The sequence below is a fragment of the Triturus cristatus genome, chromosome 2_1 (assembly GCF_964204655.1).
Source record: "Triturus cristatus chromosome 2_1, aTriCri1.1, whole genome shotgun sequence".
In the NCBI taxonomy this organism is placed as follows: domain Eukaryota; kingdom Metazoa; phylum Chordata; class Amphibia; order Caudata; family Salamandridae; genus Triturus; species Triturus cristatus.
This window is the reverse complement of record NC_140581.1, coordinates 46,732,008-46,752,175: the sequence shown is the minus strand read 5'-3', so window position 1 is coordinate 46,752,175 and position 20,168 is coordinate 46,732,008. Positions and strand designations below refer to the sequence as shown.

The 20,168-nt window shown below is 50.8% G+C and overlaps 1 protein-coding gene across 1 annotated transcript in view; it reads right to left on the bottom strand.

Annotated features, from left to right (window-relative positions):
• Positions 1-8,220, bottom strand: part of LOC146863698 (uncharacterized) — a 68,121-nt gene extending 59,901 nt beyond the window's left edge. Inside the window, exon 1 of the mRNA XM_085640669.1 lies at positions 8,094-8,220. The gene's annotated coding sequence lies outside the window, so the exon portion shown is untranslated. The remainder of the gene's footprint in view (positions 1-8,093) is intronic.
• Between the last annotated feature and the right edge of the window lie 11,948 nt (positions 8,221-20,168).

Sequence of the window (20,168 nt, the reverse complement as noted above, 5' to 3'; positions counted from 1 at the left end):
GTAAAGCCTGTAATTTAGGCGTTCATTAGGAGAACATCGGAAATGGCATTTCTAGCTTACTTTGGTTCTGGCCACAGAAGACGGGGGTAAGAATAGTGCTGGAACATTTTATTTCCAAGTACTTTCCCAGTACACGTACACGTTTCAACAGAGAAAGCAAGCATTGTCACAGCCAATAGGCCTCGCCATGCAACAGTTAATGTTGTTGCAGTAAGGATATTGTGCTGCATAACTAAATACTTATAAGGTCCCAAAGGCGAGACCTATTGGCTATGCCAATGCTTGTATTTTATTGTTTATGCTACTGTTCCATCTTTCCTCTTACGTTTAAAGCACTACTGGTAGCGCCCCAACTTTCTACTGTTTCCTCTCCATTCTCTTTCCTTCCTAGCTCTTTAAATTGGTCAAATAATCACTCCACTGCAAACAAAAAAACATAACTAAGAACACTGTCATTTGCAACGCCAATGGCTCTAACTTGCCCTAATGCGAGACCGATTGCATTGCAAATGCTTGTTTTTTAAATAGATCATTTAACTTATTTTATGGATGCATATAATGTCGTGTATATGCAAAGATTTTTATTAATCATGCATGATAAACTTTATAATTATGTAACATGCCTCAAAGCGCTTACCTCCAATCACCTCACCCAGGGTTGCTCCTTTCCATCACATAGAGGCCCTCTCTCTCTCTCTCTCTCTCTCTCTCAGCCCAATGCAACTTACCTACCTGATGTGGGTATACGAATGACCATTGGTGACTCTTCCTCTCATAATGCAGTCAGAAGGATGGCCCGAGTTCTGGAAATAAGCAACTGCCTCTGCCCATTCGCGCCCACCTTTTCCCAGGACTTTAATACTTTGCATATACCTTTTTCCCTATACCAGTTTGATTCAGTGTACTGTTGAGGGCATGAAGGCAGGCAGGTGCTGAGCCCCACAACTGAGTTTCTGTGGGAGATCTCAAGTACTTCAGATCAAGTGAAATCAAAAACAGGATTTTAAAAAAGTGGCTAATAGCCCCCGAGGGAATCCAGGCGCTGAGGGCCATCCTGCTTTGGGTGGGTTTAGTTGAACAGTCAGGTCTTGAGTCCTTTCAGGATTTCCAGAAGAGAGGTGGCGGTCTGAAGGTGAAGGGGAAGTTCTTTCCAGGATTTAGCGGTGAGGTAGAAGAAGGAGCACCTCCACTGTTGCTTTGGAAGATGCAGGTGAGTGTGGGAGAGGGAGGTGGAGCACAGGTGTCTAGAGGATTCGTGGAAGCTCAGGGGGTGGTTGATGTATGCTGGCTCTAGGTTGTGCAGGGCTTTGTAGAGGTAGATCAGCATCTTGAATTAACATCTCTTCTAAATGGGGAGCCAGTGAAACATCTAGCAGTGAGTAGTGTTGGTCCTTTTAGGGACATCAAGGATGATTCTGGCCACTGAGTTCTGTACTGTTGGAAGTCTTTTCAGGATGTTAGTAGTGATTCCTGCATAGAGTGCGTTGCTGTAGTTCAAACGGCTGGTGACCAGGGCTTGAGTAATGCTTCATCTAGTGTGGACGGGGAGCCAGTTGGAACCTGTGCAGTGTGATGTTAGTGTGCTCATCACCATTTAAGGGGCTACATTTGGTCCCCACGTAAGCACTCAGAAAGGGGCTGATTTATAATGCATTTGCACTGGTACTTACTTCATTATGCCTCCTACCTCTTCTGGGGCATAGGCCAACAACCAGGACTCTCCAGCCATCTCTGTCCTGGCCTTTTCATTCAATCTGACTCCAGATGTAAGCCATCCCCTTGCAGTCAGCCTTGAGGCCTTGGCGACAGTAGTTTCTTTGCCTTCCTCTTTTCCTTTTCCCTTGAAGGTTCCGGGTGAAGGCTTGCCTGGTGGTGTTTGATGCTGGCTCTACGGAGGTACGGAGGATGTGATCTATCCACTCCAGCATCTTTTCTTGATTACTTCATTAGCAGGGAATTGGAAGGACTGCTGCCATAGGTCATGGTTGCTGATGGTGTTTGGTCAGTGGATTTGAAGGATTTTCCACAGACAGGTGTTGATGAAGGTCTGGACTTTGTTGGTACTGGTGGTTGTTGTCCTCAAAGTTTCTGCTCCATACAGAAGGACTGATTTTACATTGGTGTTAAATAAACGTGAAGTTGGCTTGCAGTGTTAGGTGCTTGGAGCTCCAGATCTTCTATAGATGAATGAAGGCAGCTGAATGAAGGCAGATTCTTGCCTTGATGTTGGCATCTGTGCCACACTACTTGCCTATGACACTGCTCAGGTAGGTGAAGGCCTCAACCTCTTCCAAAGCATCCCCTGCAAAGGTGGCTGCAGTTGTGCTGGCTGTCGTAGCCTTCAGGGTCTTTGTTTTACCCCAGTGGATGTTGAGGCCATGTTGTGCTGATGTGGCTAACACATTGTCAGTCTTCTCTTGCATCTGCAGATGGGTATTAGAGACTAGGGCCAGGCCATCGTCAAAGTCCAGGTCATCAAGATGCGTCCAAGGTGTCTACTGTATTCCAGTTCTTCTCTTTGCTGTGGATGTCTTCATGACCCAGTCTATGGGTAGCAGGAAGAGAAAAAGAGAGAGCAAATAATCCTGGAGTTCTTACTTGTAAGGCTTCAGTGAGTTGTCCCTCTTGGACTATCCTACAGGTCATTGACTCGTAAGAGTTCCTGATGATTCTCAATAGTTTACCTGGCTTACTGTAGCGGCAGAGGCATTTCCAAAGGGTTGCACTGGTGCAAAGTCACAAGAAGTGAAGCAAACTGGTGCAATATCTTGATAAACTATTTACCTCTTTTGGCGCTGAAAAGTTGCCTAAAAGTAACACTATTAAATGCTTTGCATTAAGGGGTGTACCATGGGTGGTATGTGGGCTCTCCAAAATGGCCGCACGTAGGTTTTGACAAAAAATCCTGAAATATTAACATTTGTATACAGTGCTTTTGTGCCAAAGCATTACACCTCCCCTAGGCAGGTGTAAATTTGGAGAAAAGTGATTTTTTTCATCAAAGTTTTCAAACCTTGCATTTGTGTTCTACAACACACAAACAAAATTGAATGATTTCAAACGTATGTCTAGTATAGCATAGCTGTGTGTACTGAAAGGGTAGCCTTCTAGTACAAATCCTATGCTAGAAATGGCAGAAACATATCAGAGTGGCACAAGACATCCTTAAGGTGCATCAGAACTGGGGATGAGAGCTGCAGGGGCTACTCCCTTAGTAGATATGGTGCTGTCCTGCTCTCTCCCTTTCCAAAACCAGCGTTTAATTTGTAAAGTAATAAGTGCCATTGGCCAAGGTTTTTCTCAGACGCCTGCAGATGGCGCTGATGAGTGTCATTGCAGATGAACACCAAGCCTGGGGGGTCTTGAATCTACCTCATGCCTCTGTCTTCCACCACTGTTGCAGGTTGTTTCCCATCTCTGTATTTTCTCTTTGAAAATGTTTTTCTCTTCCTTCACCTTTCCTTCTTGTATGTTTTTCTCTATTTTGCTCTGAGTTAAAGTTTGATGAGAAAAAGTAGGGTCTGGTCCCCAAAAATGCGTACTGGTGGATCTCACCTGCAAACACTGCTTCAGATTTACAATTTCCACAATGCTACTGTACCCCATTTTCAAACTAAGGATTTCTCTGGTATGTACATTTTCAAGACTCACAAATCCTGTCCATATGTCAATCCCAGATGCACTGTAAACTGGTTCCTCCAAAGGTGAGGGGCCTGAAAACCCAGTCACTGCCATATAATGGTGTCAACCGCATCATTCACAGGGTCAGTCACTGAAAGGAAGGAATGCTGAGGAGTCAGACGGTGTGGTTCCTGCGACCCTATTGTGGCCACAGTGTCTCAGAGTTATTTTGAGGTTTTATGTAGCCCATACAAGACATATTTGAAGGCCCACTGATCAGAAACATATACAATTGGTTATGTATGTTTTAATAATTGAAGCCTGCTTGATGCCAAACAATATTTAATAACACTTTCACTGTCACATAAAACAGAATTTGGTGCTAAGCGCCATTCAGAAAGATTTGCAATACACTTTCTACCTTAAATGCAGATAGTATAATCAAAAAGAGTTCGGCTCAGTATACATTTTATCCCAGTCTTACAAAGATGTTGCATTGGACTGTGTCGCTTTTTTAACAGTCAAGCACAAAATGTTTTTGGGTATTTAGAAAGCCAATCAAATGTTAATTTATGGGGCTTTTTAAGAAAATGAAAGGCAAGGCGGTGCAATACCATGGCTTGTGCCTGGTCGTTCTTGTGCATCCATTTAGGGATTTTGAAGCAAACCCATACTTGCAAAGAGATGTGGACATAGTGCTCTTGTCTGAGGCTGGCAGAATGAGGAGAAATACCCTCATTCTCCTTACATCTTCTCGCGATTGTGCTGCATTCTGCAGGACACATACAGAGCAGGAACAGCCTCTAAGGAGAGTTTGTGTGCAGGGAGGGTGTCCCTTGCTGCACAATAACTATCACGCAGCAGACACCCTTGTACAATGGGGCAAGAGTGCCAGCATTGGCGTTAGGCAGCCTAAAGGGCACCAATACATGCAGCAAGAAGACCTGCTTCTTTACTTAGAAGATATGGTGCAGCCCAGCTCTCTCCAGGGAATTCAAGGACGCACCTTTATGGTGGGGCCCACCTCTCTGCAGGGGATGCAAGGCCGCACCTTTATGTTGGGGCCCACCTCTCTCCAGGGGATGCAAGGCCGCAACTTTACTTTGGGGTCCAGCTCTCTCCAGGGGATGCAAGGCCGCACCTTTATGGAGGGGTCCAGCTCTCTCGAGGTGATGCAGGGACACACCTTTGTGGTGGGGCCCACCTCTCTGCAGGGGATGCAAGGCCGCACCTTTATGTTGGGGCCCTCCTCTCTCCAGGGGATGCAAAGCCGCACCTTTATGGTGGGGCCCACCTCTCTCTAGGGGATGCAAGGCCGCACCTTTATGTTGGGGCCCAGCTCTCTCTAGGGGATGCAAGGCTGCACCTTTATGTTGGGGTCCAGCTCTCTCCAGGGGATTCAAGGCCGCACCTTTATGGTGGGGTCCAGCTCTCTCCAGGGGATGCAAGGCCGCACCTTTATTATGGGGCCCACCTCTCTCTAGGGGATGCAAGGCCGCACCTTTATGTTGGGGCCCAGCTCTCTCCAGGGGATGCAAAGCCGCACCTTTATGTTGGGGCCCAGCTCTCTCCAGGGGATGCAAGGCCTCACCTTTATGGGGGGGCCAGCTCTCTCCAGGGGATGCAAGGCCGCACATTTATGGTGGGCCCACCTCTCTGTAGGGGATGCAAGGCAGCACCTTTATGGTGGGTCCCACCCCTCTGCAGGGGATGCAAGGCCGCACCTTTATGTTGGGGCCCAGCTCTCTCCAGGGGATGCAAGGACGCACCTTTATGTTGGGGTCCAGCTCTCTCCAGGGGATGCAAGGACACACCTTTATGGTGGGGCCCAGCTCTCTCCAGGGGATGCAAGGACACACCTTTATGGTGGGGCCCAGCTCTCTCCAGGGGATGCAAGGACACACCTTTATGGTGGGGCCCAGCTCTCTCCAGGGGATGCAAGGCCGCACCTTTATGTTGGGGTCCAGCTCTCTCCAGGGGATGCAAGGCCTCACCTTTATGGTGGGGCCCAGCTCTCTCCAGGGGATGCAAGGCCGCACCTTTAAGGTGGGGCCCAGCTCTATCCAGGGGATGCAAGGACACACCTTTATGTTGGGGTCCAGCTCTCTCCAGGGGATGCAAGGCCTCACCTTTATGGTGGGGCCCACCTCTCTGTAGGGGATGCAAGGCCGCACCTTTATGGCGGGGTCCAGCTCTCTCCAGGGGATGCAAGGATGCACCTTTATGGTGGGGCCTACCTCTCTGCACAGGATGCAAGGCCGCACCTTTATGTTGGGGTCCAGCTCTCTCCGGGGGATGCAAGCCGCACCTTTATGTTGGGGCCCAGCTCTCTGCAGGGGATGCAAGGCTGCACCTTTATGGGGGGCCCACCTCTCTCCAGGGGATGCAAGGCCACACCTTTATGGCGGGGTCCAGCTCTCTTCAGGGGATGCAAGGCTGCACCTTTATGGTGGGGCCCAGCTCTCTCCAGGGGATGCAAGGCCGCACCTTTATGGTGGGGCCCACCTCTCTGTAGGGTGTGCAAGGCCGCACCTTTATGTTGGGACCCAGCTCTCTCCAGGGGATACAAGGCCGCACCTTTATGTTGGGGCCCTGCTCTCTCCAGGGGATGCAAGGCCGCGCCTTTATGTTGGGGTCCAGCTCTCTCGAGGGGATGCAAGGACACACCTTTATGGTGGGGCCCAGCTCTCTCCAGGGGATTCAAGGACGCACCTTTATGGTGCGGCCCTGCTCTCTCCAGGGGATGCAAGGCCGCACCTTTATGGTGGGGCCCACCTCTCTGTAGGGGATGCAAGGCCGCACCTTTATGTTGGGGCCCTGCTCTCTCCAGGGGATGCAAGGACACCCCTTTATGGTGGGGCCCAGCTCTCTCCAGGGGATGCAAGGCCGCACCTTTATGGTGGGGTCCAGCTCTCTCCAGGGGATGCAAGGACACACCTTTATGGTGGGGCCCAGCTCTCTCCAGGGGATGCAAGGCCGCACCTTTATGGTGGGGTCCAGCTCTCTCCAGGGGGTTCAAGGCCGCACCTTTATGGTGGGGCCCACCTCTCTGCAGGGGATGCAAGGCCACACCTTTATGTTGGGGTTCAGCTCTCTCCAGGGGATGCAAGGCCGCACCTTTATGTTGGGGTCCATCTCTCTCCAGGGGATGCAAGGACACATCTTTGTGGTGCAGCCCAGCTCTCTCCAGAGGATTCAAGGACGCACCTTTATGGTGCGGCCCTGCTCTCTCCAGGGGATGCAAGGCCGCACCTTTATGTTGGGGTCCAGCTCTCTCCAGGGGATGCAAGGACACACCTTTGTGGTGCAGCCCTGCTCTCTCCAGGGGATGCAAGCCCACACCTTTATGGTGGGGCCCAGCTCTCTCCAGGGGATGCAAGGCCGCACCTTTATGGTGGGGCCCTCCTCTCTTCAGGGGATGCAAGGCCGCAGCTTTATGTTGGTGCCCAGCTCTCTCTAGGGGGTGCAAGGCTGCACCTTTATGTTGGGGTCCAGCTCTCTCCAGGGGATGCAAGGCCGCAGCTTTATGTTGGGGCCCTGCTCTCTCTAGGGGGTGCAAGGCCGCGCCTTTATGTTGGGGCTCAGCTCTCTCCAGGGGATGCAGGGACACACCTTTGTGGTGCAGCCCTGCTCTCTCCAGGGGATGCAAGGCCTCACCTTTATGTTGGGGCCCAGCTCTCTCCAGGGGGTGCAAGGCCGCACCTTTATGTTAGGGTCCAGCTCTCTCCAGGGGATGCAGGGACACACCTTTGTGGTGCAGCCCGGCTCTCTCCAGGGGATGCAAGGCCGCACCTTTATGTTGGGGGTGGTTACCATCAACAGTTTTGAGGGGACCTTTACAGTCCTATTTCACACTTTCCGAATGAGGGCTGCAACCTCCATATCCTACGTCCAACCTAAAATATTTCCTCGGGACCGCTTACCCATAAAAACTTGCTAATTTAAAACTCATCAGGCATGAAAAGTAAAACAAACATGGCAGAGATAAAGAACAAATAACTATGTCCCTTGTTTTAAAATAAACTCTAAGAGTGCTAGGTTCTACTCTTCTCCTGCACACACAGACTCTGCCGCCCCTGCTGGTAATTGTAGGTATTAACACCACTTGGATGAATTTGTAATCTTCACTCTGGGATGAAGCAAGGCACAGCAGAAAGAATGACCTGGTTCTGTGCTGCAGCCCACGTTCAATGTGTACATTTCGATGTTTTGGGTAGATATACAAATATTGGTCTTTTAAAGTTAAATATGCAAATCATGCAACAGATGAGCGGTTGTCTGGCATGCACAGAGAATCGATAATTATACAGAAAAGGCTGCAGACCTGATACAGGTTGGTGAATGAATGATTGAATGCCAGTCTTGCATTTACTTTCCTACATTATCATTGATTAACTCTCACCCTCCTGGGTTACTTTTCAGTTTTCATATTAAGAATTTGTGGCAGCAAACTAACTCGAGTTATCCCTTACCTTATATCTGATGGGAGAGCTGCTGCAGGTGCCTCTGAGCAGAGGTGCTTCCGGTCTCTTCCAAAGGGTCTCTCTGCTCAGGCCATGGCTCTGAGCACAAGACTTACTCATATGAGGAGCCTGGGATGCAAATTATGAGGAAAGAGAAGGATGCACCATCAGGACAGCCACACCCCGCACCTGTAGAGCAGGTCTTCATCTGTGACAAAGACAATGGGAATAACATCCTAGCTTCACATGTACAAGAGACATCAATCCACAAAAATATAGCATATGGTCATTCAGCACTCAAACACATCTGTTTCTGCAATATTAGGGGAATTACTCTGTTCCTAAATACTTTCGTTGGTAGTCCTGCCACACGATGCATTACAACAGTATATTGTGCTTTTCTTTGTTTTATGAGCAGATTTTTGTTTTGCTGACTTGGCTGGTGTTCATTTTTTCACGGTCTGAGTTAGGTGCAGTCTGTTCAGAAGTGTGTTGGTTTATTTTTAAATTTAATTTTTAGCTTGGAGTTGTTTCGTTTTACTTTATTTGTAAACTATCTAAGTATGAGGTAGTTTTTTTTGCACTTTGAGTATTTATGGTGTGCATATTTTTATTATTTTTTCCTTTTAAAGGTTTTTTTCTTATGTAGGGGATGCTCTTGTGAGTTGAAGAAATACATATGTATTTACCGTCTTAAAATAGTTTTGGCTACCTATTATTTTGTCATGATATTTTTTCTTGTCAAACGTACTTTGTTTGTGGTATTTATTGGTTCTTTGCAGTGTTGAGATCTTCTTTTCTAAATACTAATCATCCATGCTTTAAAGCGCCTCTTTTGATCTACGTGAAAGACTTGGACACACTGACTCTAGTGGAAACAGCAGCACGTCAGCATTGTAACTATGATGGGAGGAGCCACACAGCCGCAGGTAAAATGCAGTTCAGAAGACTGGAAATCATCAGCACCATGGTGGCTCCCAGGGAAGACGGGGTACAGATGCCCTGAGAGCACAGTCCACCTGGATGGCCCTCGGGTTTCATTTTGTGGGGTGATGCGAGCCTCCAGGGATTCAGCACTCATCTGTGCCTGCTGTGGAGGGATATTTCACTTTATTCATTTGGGCAGTCTAGCTAATGTTGATGGTCACAGAGGGCCACTCTGCAGCCTTCCACCCACAGCTGCCTCTGCCCCCCTCTTTCACTTCACAGTCTGGAAGATAATTGTTTTTAATATGTGTTGCCTTACCCACAAAGCCCTGACAGAAAAGGGTCCCAGCTGCTTAACCTCGAAGCTCACTTACTATCATCCTCCCAGACTCCTTGGATCTAGGGATAAGGTTCTCTTCATGGTTCCACAGGTCAACAAGTCCCAATCCGGGGGTGTGTCATTTTCATACCTAGCCCCTCTATATTGGAAAGCCTTACCCCACCCCGTTCGTATGAGCTCAGAACACCTTCATCTTAGGAAAGCACTTAAGACTACACTTTTTAAACTCTACTACCCTTGCTTGCATTTGAACTGTCGAGGGGCCAGGACACCCCTCCAGGGGTGATTTGCGCGCATTGCAAATTGAAATAACATAACATGCTCTGACCACTATAAGATCCAAAGCCATCAGGTCCATTTGTGCTTCCAGTTGTTGCAGGGATTCTGCTCAGGAACACAGCTATGCTTGGGACCACAGAACATCAGCATGTAGGGACTGAGTCACAATACTACTTCAGAATCTATCAGCCCGAGCCCCAGTAGCTGTAGTGCCTCACTTGTCCTCCTAACCTTTCCAGAGAAACAAATGAGCTGGCACCCCAGAACACTACACGCCATCCCTCTCCGGGATCGCGGTAACAGGACACACCCTTTCAATCTCTCACTCGTACTTGTCCACAATAAGATAACAAGAGACACAAAAGAAGTTTCTAATATTCATTTTAACTATCATTCAATTCGCTAAAATGCAGTATTTGCACCACAATTAGAAAACAAATGCATACCACAAATATCATTTGCTTGGTTAACAAACCAGAGGCCATAAAAAACATGTCATATTATAAGACAGATGAGCCTAAACTGCCTAACCCCCTTGTCTATATATGATATATCTCGGGCATTGGTGGCGGACCCCATACCTTTGCATAATAGATGGATGTTCTAAATCTCAGCGGACGCAGCGCTCTTGCTTCAGGGCCTTCACTCAGTGTCTGTTTTTTCAGGACCCCTCTCCTCAGTTTTATGACAAGACGTGTGTTCACAGACAGCGGCTGCCCTTTCTTTCTGCTTCTAAGCGTTAGAGTCTGACCAGAGAGAATAAGAAGGGGCATTGTTGCTTGACCTTGTCTAGTGTGTTCAGACTAAATCCCAAGAAAAGAACAAAGTATGAAAACATGCGCAGGTTCGGTGTGAAAATACAACGCAGCCCACACATATGCATGTTATGTAGTAACGTGTACGAAAATAAAAGCGGCCTACAATGCCCAAAGCTAGGCTAACATAGGAAAAACAACAATGGGCCAACGAGGAAACATACGACACAGTGAATTCCTAATATCCTTTGTTCCTGACTAATGATTTCTCAGGTACAACCCACTCTGATAATGCAAATCCACGATTACTGGAAGATGGCTTAGTGTAGCTATCCATGTCAATAGGACTGGAGTGGCGAGGTGAGCAAAAAAACAATGGATTAAACCCAGATTTATGATTAGGGGTGAATGTTTGCATTGTTCAGCATTCTGTCCATCATGTGTTCTTTTTGCTTTTGTCGCCCTAGGTGGGAAAGGTATACCCAAACATAGGTCCCGTGCTCGCTAGGCCATTGGATTCAAGCTAGCCTGGCTGATGAGGAGTGGTACCCCAAAGTCGGCCCCAGGATGTTTGTTTTCTGGTACAGGGATGACCTGGCTTGGCAGTTTGGACTGAACTGTTTCCATCAGGAGCAGGGTCAAGCCTGATTTGCATATGGCTGGGTCCAAACTGGAGTGACATGGTGAGCAAATGAACAATGGATTTAACCACGATCTCTTAACTCGGGTTGAGTGTTTGGAAAGTTTCATTACTCCATCCATCATATTGGTGTGTTTGCATAGTTTTAATGCTCTCATATTTTGACTTGGTAGCTGGGGCCAATTTGGTGGGGAGGATACTCCATCGCAAGAGCCCTCTCCACCAAACTGAAGGTCAGCCGGGTTTATTTATAGATGGGAGGACATTAAGCATGTAGACAGCGGAGACTACTCCATCTCCACTGCCTACATACTCCTCCAACAATCTGACAGAGTAAGGCCCGACTGAGGTAAGGGCATGTGTCTGCTCACCTTATTTAGAGTGGTCAGTTTCTACCTTTACAAACCGTCACCCAAAATATTATTTGGAGAACTTTGGGATTTTACATTTAAAAAATAAAATAAAAAGATAATGCAAGTGTGAATTGTGTGGAGTTGTTATGTTGACTGAACCACACAACTCACTTCCAATGCATTAACAGTGTCACAGTGGTTGCTGTAAATACAAGGGATGTCAGCTTGTTCGCCGGACATCTCTAAATTTGGTGGGCAGAGTGCTCTTGCCATGGCGGGAGTAAAGTACGCCACCATGGTGCCGATACTAACATCATCTGCCAAAATTTAAACCATGCCCTAATATTTTATTAACTGTATTTATAAGAGAATATTAACATACCAATGCATAAATATGAAATGGATGTATCAGTAAATAAATGTAGCAAAACAACACTGTGTCACTTGTATTCAGAGCAATAACTATAGTAGAAACAATTCAAAGTAATAAAAGAGCCCCATGGCTCTTAAAGTTAAAAAGTCAGATTGCTCTCAGCTGAGCAACAAAAGCAAAAATAAGCAGGTATCCATGGAGGTAGGGACAACATTGGTTGATGCCCATAGCTCGCATGATGCTCCAAAGAATCTTCATACAACAATGTCAAAGAAATACAACTGAGAATTTGTATTTTTCCTTAATTGGCAAAACACAAATCACGACACAATGATTATGCAATCCATCCTAGAAAGGTGTTGGACTAGTGTATTCCTATATTGAGTAGACATCAACTATACCCTCTGGTCAGAATTATAATTTATTACTATGATGATATTGTTTTGTCTACAGATATTTTCCCTTTGTAGTAAAAATATGATTTATTTCGGTTTTTTGTTTGTTAAATCCGTTATCACCAAAAAATGCCCAGCATTGCATTTATATCAATCAATGGATAGAGGCCTTGTACACTAAGGTGCTACTCTCATAAACATATATCTCCATGAACAGGTAGACTCGAGCAATCTAATCGATGATTTTATTTAATCTGAGTTTTAGTTTTGTAGAAAGCTCAAATACCCTAGGACATCTTGCTGCTGCTTCGGAAATTAAGAAGGAAAAGCTAAACTAATTGCTGAAAAGCCAGGTTTAGCCAAGCAGCAGTGTGCATGCACTGCTCGGTCTGGGATACTGCAGTAGTAGAGTATAGGAGAGAAGCCACGCCCACTCTCCTCCCATATTTTTCATTGGCTTGTGTCAGTGTCTTTCGTAAATGCTGCCTTTGGATTCGTTAATAGGCTTGTTAGTCGCTCCTTAGTACGGCCTTTTCCTCATTTGTACCCTCCCATGGTGACTGGTCCTTTTACTTCGGTTGTTACACAGGACCTGTTATTTAGTCTGTAAGCACTATTTACTTTATTGAGTTTCTCTTAATGATGGCCGGACGTGCATTGCTTCAGCTGAAACTGCTTGTGTTTTTTTAAGCAGCACATTTGCCCCATAACACGGCTGCCTGCTTTCAATCACATTAACCCGGCATTATCTTGCATCTCTTTCAATACCACAAATTAAATGGATTTAGAAATGATGAGCGAATTACGTCATGTGAATTCCAGGTAGCACATAATCCTGTGCTACTCAGCTGAATCTGACAACAGCACATCTGTGTTAGATGTCATCTGTACTAAATCCACCTGATGGGTTGTTTTCAAAGGCCTGTTTTATTAACAACAGCACCACCACCACCACCAATACCACCACCATCAATACCACCACCTCCAACAATACCACCATGACCAATACCATAACCACCACTACCCCACCACCACTACCACCACCACCAATACCACCACTACCAATACCACCACCACCACTAGTAATACCACCACCACCAATACCACCACCAATACCACCACTGCCAATACCACCACCACCACCACCACCAATAGAACCACCACCACAAAAACCACCATCAACACCACCATACTCCCACCAATACCACAACCAATACCATCACCACCACCAATACCACCACCACCAATACCACCACCACCAATATGACCACCACCAATAACACCACCACCAATACCAACACCACCAATACCACCACACATACAACCACCACCAATACAACCACCACCAATACCACCACCACCACCAATACCACTGCCAATGCCAATACCACCACCACCACTAATACCACCACCAATACCATCACCAATACCAGCACCACCAATACCACCACCAATACCACCACCACTACCACCATACCACCACCACCAATATCACCACCACCGCCAATATCACTACCACCAAGACCACCAATACCACCACCACCAATAACACCACTACCACCAATACCATCACCACCACCAATACCACCACCACCACCATCACTAACACCACACCACTACCACTGGCACCAATACCACCACCAATACCACCACCACCATTGCCACTACCATCACCACCAATACCACCCCCACCAATGCCACCACCACCAATACCGCCACCAAATCCACCATCACCAATATCACCAATCCAATACCACCACCACCAATAGCAATACCATCACCAATATCAATACCACTGCCAATGCCACCACCACCAATACCAACACCACCAATACCACCACCACAACTAATACCACCACTACCAATACCACCACCACCAATACCCCCACCGCCACCACCAATACCACCACCACCACCACCACCACCAATACCCCACCACCACCAATACCACCACCACCAATACCATCACCACCACCACCAATACCACCACCAATACTACCAAACCCGCTACCACCACCAACACCACCACCACCACCAATACCACCACCACCAATACCACCACCACCACCAATACCACCACCATCAATACCACCAACACAAATACCACCACCAATACCACCACCACCTCCAATATCACCAATACCACCAATGCCACCATCACCAATACTACCACCACCATCACCACCAATACCACCACCACCAATATTACCACCACCATTACCACCCATAACACCACCACCAATAAAACCACCAACACCAATACCACCACTGACACCAATACCACCACAACCAATACCACCAATACCACCACAACCACCAATACCATCAACACCAATACCACCATTACCACCCCCACCAATACTACCACCAATACCACCACCACCAATACCACCACCATCAATACCACCACCACCAATACCACCACCAGCAAAACCACCACCAACAACAATACCACCACCAATACCACCACCATCAATACCACCACCACCAAAACCACCACCAATACCACCACCACCAATACCATCACCACCAATACCACCACCACCACCACCACCAATACCACCACCACCAATACTACCACCACCATCACCACCAATACCACCACCACCAATACCACCACCAACACCAATACCACCACCAATACCACCGCCAATACCAATACCACCACCACCAATACCACCACCACTACCACCACCAATACGACTACTACCACTAATACCACCACCACCAATATCACCACCAATACCACCACCACCAATACCAATACCACCACCATCAATATCAATACCACTAATACCACCACCATCACCTATACCACCACCAATACCACCAACACTACCTCCACCAATACCACCAATGCCACCACCACCAATACCACCACCACCAATACCAATACCCCCACCGCCAGTACCAATACTGTTGGACAGGCCTCACAGACGGTTTGCTCCCTCCCCGCACGACAGGGCCCGAGCTCCGGCCCACCTGGCATATCTCCGCGAAAAGCACCTGTACCCCGTCTCCCGACGGATCTTCTGCCCTCGGACCCCTCCTCATCACGGGGCCCAGCCCCACCGGCTTCCCCGGCCGGGTCAAGCCGCCATCTTGGGCCCTGCACCACGCGGCCGCGTGGCCTCACCTCGACCCTAACCCCGGGCCTGGCCGGCCCCGACATCCCGGCACCACCATCCACCCAGGAGGTGAGCGGACCACTTGGCAGGTCAATGGGAGAACGAAGTGTCAAGGGCTCTCCCCCGCCAGGTGCCGATCGCCCCAGCTCCCCCAAGCACTGGCTCCACCCCCTGCTGGGTGTCTGGACACCTTCATACCGGACCCTCCGACCTCCAAGTGCGAGGGTCCGGACATCAAAGGGCACCAGCCCTATAACTGAGGCAGCTCCAGAGCAGGAAGGCAGTTGTATCCTGGAGTCGAGAGACACCGAGTGAACTCAACCTTGACGGTCTACTGGCGCTGCCGTAGCCGCTCTTGTGATCCATCGTCCTGCCTGCTGGCACAACCGCGGCCCTCTGCAACCTTCATCCTCACCTGGGACCTGCTGGCGCTGCCGCGGCCCGTTGTAACGACCATCTTCACCGGGACCTGCTGGCGCTGCCGCGGACCGTACATCTTCCCGGGACCTGCTGGCGCTGCCGCGGCCCGTTGTAACGACCATCCTCACCGGGACCTGCTGGCGCCGCCGCGGACTGTACATCTTCCGGGGACCTGCTGGCGCTGCCGCGGCCCGTTGTATCGACCATCCTCACCGGGACCTGCTGGCGCTGCCGCGGACCGTACCACCTAACCACCCAAGCTCGAGGATTGTGAGCTCATCATCATCTCATCCGAACTACCTGATTGGTAAATAGACTGTCCCGCTACCCCCTTCCCTACCTTGCGAGACTCTAATCGAGGGGACCCCTGAGTCCAGACCTCCTTGTACCATTCAACCGTACCTTAAATAAGTGCTTATAAAGAACACTGAACCTTATCCGTGTGTGATATCTGTCTGTGGGGGGGAAGTTACTTGTCTGTACGATCGCTGGAGACGGCTCTCCCCGGAGACCTCTCCTCCTGACCCCGGCCGACCCTCCCGGTCCGTCTACCTTTTCTAACATTGGTGGCCAGCGGCGCGATCCGAATCAACGCGTAATCGTACAGAGAGTAGCTCACCCCACGACATAAGCACGATGTCGACCAAAGATAGCAGCTCCACCGAGAAGTTCCAAATGGAGAAATTAGAAGAATACAACCACCGCGAACTGAGACAATTTTGCATAGAACTTGGCATTGCTACCACCGGCCTGAGTACCAAGGATGACCTAAAGCGCGCTCTTGAGTCATGGACAGAAACTGGGGTCGCAGGACCCTCCGACCAAAGCACCGTCACACCAGACCAAAACAGCATCACACCAGAGGGGAACGCCACGGCTCCCGAGGAGCGGGGAACGGGCCTCTCGCAGGAGGAGATCCGAGAAAGAGACAGAGTCAGATTACACGAGTTGGAGATGGCACGACTCAAGATGGATGGGGAACTCAAGTTAGCTGAACAGAAACTCAACCTCGAGCACATGCGGCTTCGAGAGGAACGAGAAGAGAAGCAGAGACAGAGAGAGCTGGAAGAGAAAAAAATAACGCTCGAGCACGAGCGCCGACTAGCGGAAATAGAACTGCGCAAACAGAATAAGGAACTGGGGGTGCCTGAGCGACCACACACCCCGGGGCCAATTGAGAAAAAAGTTCATATCCCCAAGGATGTTGTCCGCGAGTATGTCCGAGAAGACGACATACAACAGTGGTTTAAAGCCTATGAGATCGCAATGACCTCCCACCGGATCGACCGGAGTGATTGGGGAGCCGGACTTTGGGGGAGATTTATCAACGAGGGTCGCGATGCCCTGCTGCAGCTCCCGATCACCAAATGTCGTCCTACGACCACATGAAGGCTGCCCTCCTCACCCGCTACGGCCTCACGCCCGAGATGTACCGCCAGAGGTTCAGAGATTGCACCCGGATCCCAGGTACAACTTGGGTAGAATACGTGAACTATTTCAGCCGGGCCTTCGAGGGTTGGATCAAGGGAAGTCAGGTCACCACCTACGAACAACTCTTCAACCTTATGGTATGGGAGCACCTGTCAAACAACTGTTTCGTCGAGCTCAGGCAGCACCTACTCGACAGTAAGCTGACTGACCCCCGGCAGCTCGCCACCGAAGCTGACCGGTGGGAAAGCACCCGAGTGGGCCGGAAAGGGCCCCACGACCAGAACAGAAGCAACCCAGGCCAGCACCGTCCTCGGGGAGGAGGAGGGGGCCAGGGGCGAGGGAGAGACGCCTTGCCAGCAACACCCGTGGCCAGCACCCCGCCCCCGGCCGGCCGGGGCAACCCCCCGTTGCGGCCTGGGTACCGAGCCAACGTCACGTGCCACCGGTGCCAGCGACTAGGCCACTACGCCAATGACCCGAGCTGCCCGCTAAACCAAACACCCAAGCCCCGCCAGGTAGCTGCCGCTGCCCTAGGGGAAGAGCAATCATCGGAGGGGCCCGAAGAGTATGAGCCGGCCCAGCAAGGGTGGGAACCGGCCGCCATGGTCCTGGCATGCTTAGGGGGAAGAGACATGATCCCGCGGGCTCCCCTACCCGCCAACACCAGAAAATACGGTCAGTGGGTGACCATTAATGGACAGAGAGCCGAGGCCTTGCGTGACACCGGCGCCAGCGTGACGGCCGTCCGCTGTCACCTGGTGAAGCCCGAGCAGATCCTGCCGAACATTCTCTGCCCCGTCCGCTCGGCAGATAACTCTGAGAGTATGTGTAAGATGGCCTGCGTCCCGTTTGAATGGGGAGGGGTCTCCGGCCTACTGAAGGTGACGGTCCGGGACGATGCCCCAGTGGACTGCCTCCTGGGGAATGACCTCGAGAGTTCCCCGTGGGCCACCGTCGAGAGGAGAGAGCACCTGGGGATGCTGGGCCTCCCGGACTGGGCCTGCATAACCACCCGATCCATGGCCGGCCGTGCCGCCCCCCGATCAGAAGAAACCGAATGGCCAGCACCTCCGCCCCCGGTTGCCCCCGTAGAGGACAACGGCGAGTCCGACCTCCCGGACCCGACTACCGAAGAGGACGCGCCACACCAGGACCTTCCGGATCTGGCTCAGTGGCGTCAAGAAGGGGGGCCCACCCAAGAACAGTTCCGCCAGGAACAAAAGACCTGTCCCTCCCTCGAGGGACTCCGCCAACAAGCCAGCACCCAAAACGCCGGGGACACCACCGGAACTCACTGGGTCTACTGGGATAACGACCTGCTCTACAGCGAGCAAAGAATCGCCGAGCTGGGGGCCGGTCGAGTTCTGGTGGTACCGCTCCGCTTCCGAGACTTTCTGCTCAACCTGGCCCACGATGTCCCCCTGGCTGGACACCTGGGCCAGGACAAAACGTACAGTCGCCTGGTGACCCACTTTTTCTGGCCGAAAATGAGGAATGACGTCCAGAACCACTGCCGATCTTGCCCCACATGCCAAGCCAGCGGGAAGAGTGGTCGGAAGCTGAAGGCCCCTCTGCAACCCTTCCCTGTGGTCACCACCCCGTTCGAGAGGGTGGGGATAGACATTGTGGGGCCTCTGGACCCCCGCACGGCACAAGGACACAGGTTCATCTTGGTACTAGTGGACCATGCCACCCGCTACCCCGAGGCGGTGCCCCTACGGACAGTGACAGCTCCGGTGGTTGGCCGGGCCCTGATGGGGATCTTCTCCCGGGTAGGCTTCCCCCGAGAGGTCGTCAGCGACCGAGGTACGAATTTCATATCCAAATACATGAAGTCCCTCTGGCAACAATGCGGGGTCACCTACAGATTCACGACCCCTTATCACCCCCAAGGGAACGGACTAGTGGAGCGGTTTAACCGCACTCTCAAGGGGATGATTGGGGGATTGGAAGAGCCCCTCCGTCGCCAGTGGGATGTACTGCTCCCGTGCCTCCTCTTCGCCTACCGGGAAGTTCCCCAAAAGTCCCTCGGGTTTAGCCCCTTCGAACTCCTGTACGGGCACCCTGTGCGAGGGCCCCTCAGCCTAGTCAAGGAAGGTTGGGAGATGGCCCCCCTAACGACCCCTCCAGACGTCTTCAAATACATCCTGGCCTTACGAAACCAGACCCGGCGCTTCAGGGAGATGGCCAAGGCGAACCTCGAGGCCAGCCAGGAGGACATGAAGAGGTGGTATGATCACAATGCCACCTCCATTGAATTCGAGCCTGGGCAGCAAGTATGGGTGATGTCCCCCACCGAACCATGTGCCCTGCAGGATAAGTGGACGGGGCCCTTCAAGGTGGTCGAGCGCAAAAGCCCCGTCACTTACCTCATCGACATGGGGTCCTCCCGGAATCCCCTTCGGGTCCTCCACACCAACCGGCTCAAACCACACTTTGTGCGCTCAGAACTAAGCCTCTTGATGGCTACAGACAGTGGTGCAGAAGAAGACTCCGAGCCCCTCCCGGATCTCCTGAAGACTCAGGAGAAGGACGGCTCCGTGGACGGGGTCCGGCTCTCTGACGCCCTCACTTCAGAGCAACGCCAGGACTGCCGGGACCTCCTGCTGCAGTTCGCTGCCCTGTTCTCCCTCACCCCCGGGGTCACCCCTTGGTGTTTGCACGACGTAGACACCGGGGACAGTCCCCCTGTCCGGCACCGGGCCTACCGCGTACCAGATCGGGTACGGGCCTGCATACAGGAGGAAGTGGCCAAGATGCTCACGATCGGAGTCATCGAGCCCTCGGACAGTCCCTGGGCCAGTCCGGTTGTATTAGTTCCCAAGGCCGCTGCCCCCGGCACCGCACCTGAACTGAGATTCTGCGTCGACTACCGGGGCTTGAACGCTGTCACCCGGACCGACGCTCATCCCATCCCCCGAGCAGACGAACTGATCGACCGGCTGGGGGCCGCCCGCTACCTTAGTATCTTCGACCTAACGGCGGGCTACTGGCAGATCGGCCTCACACCCAGGGCTCAGGAGCGGTCAGCCTTCTCTACCCC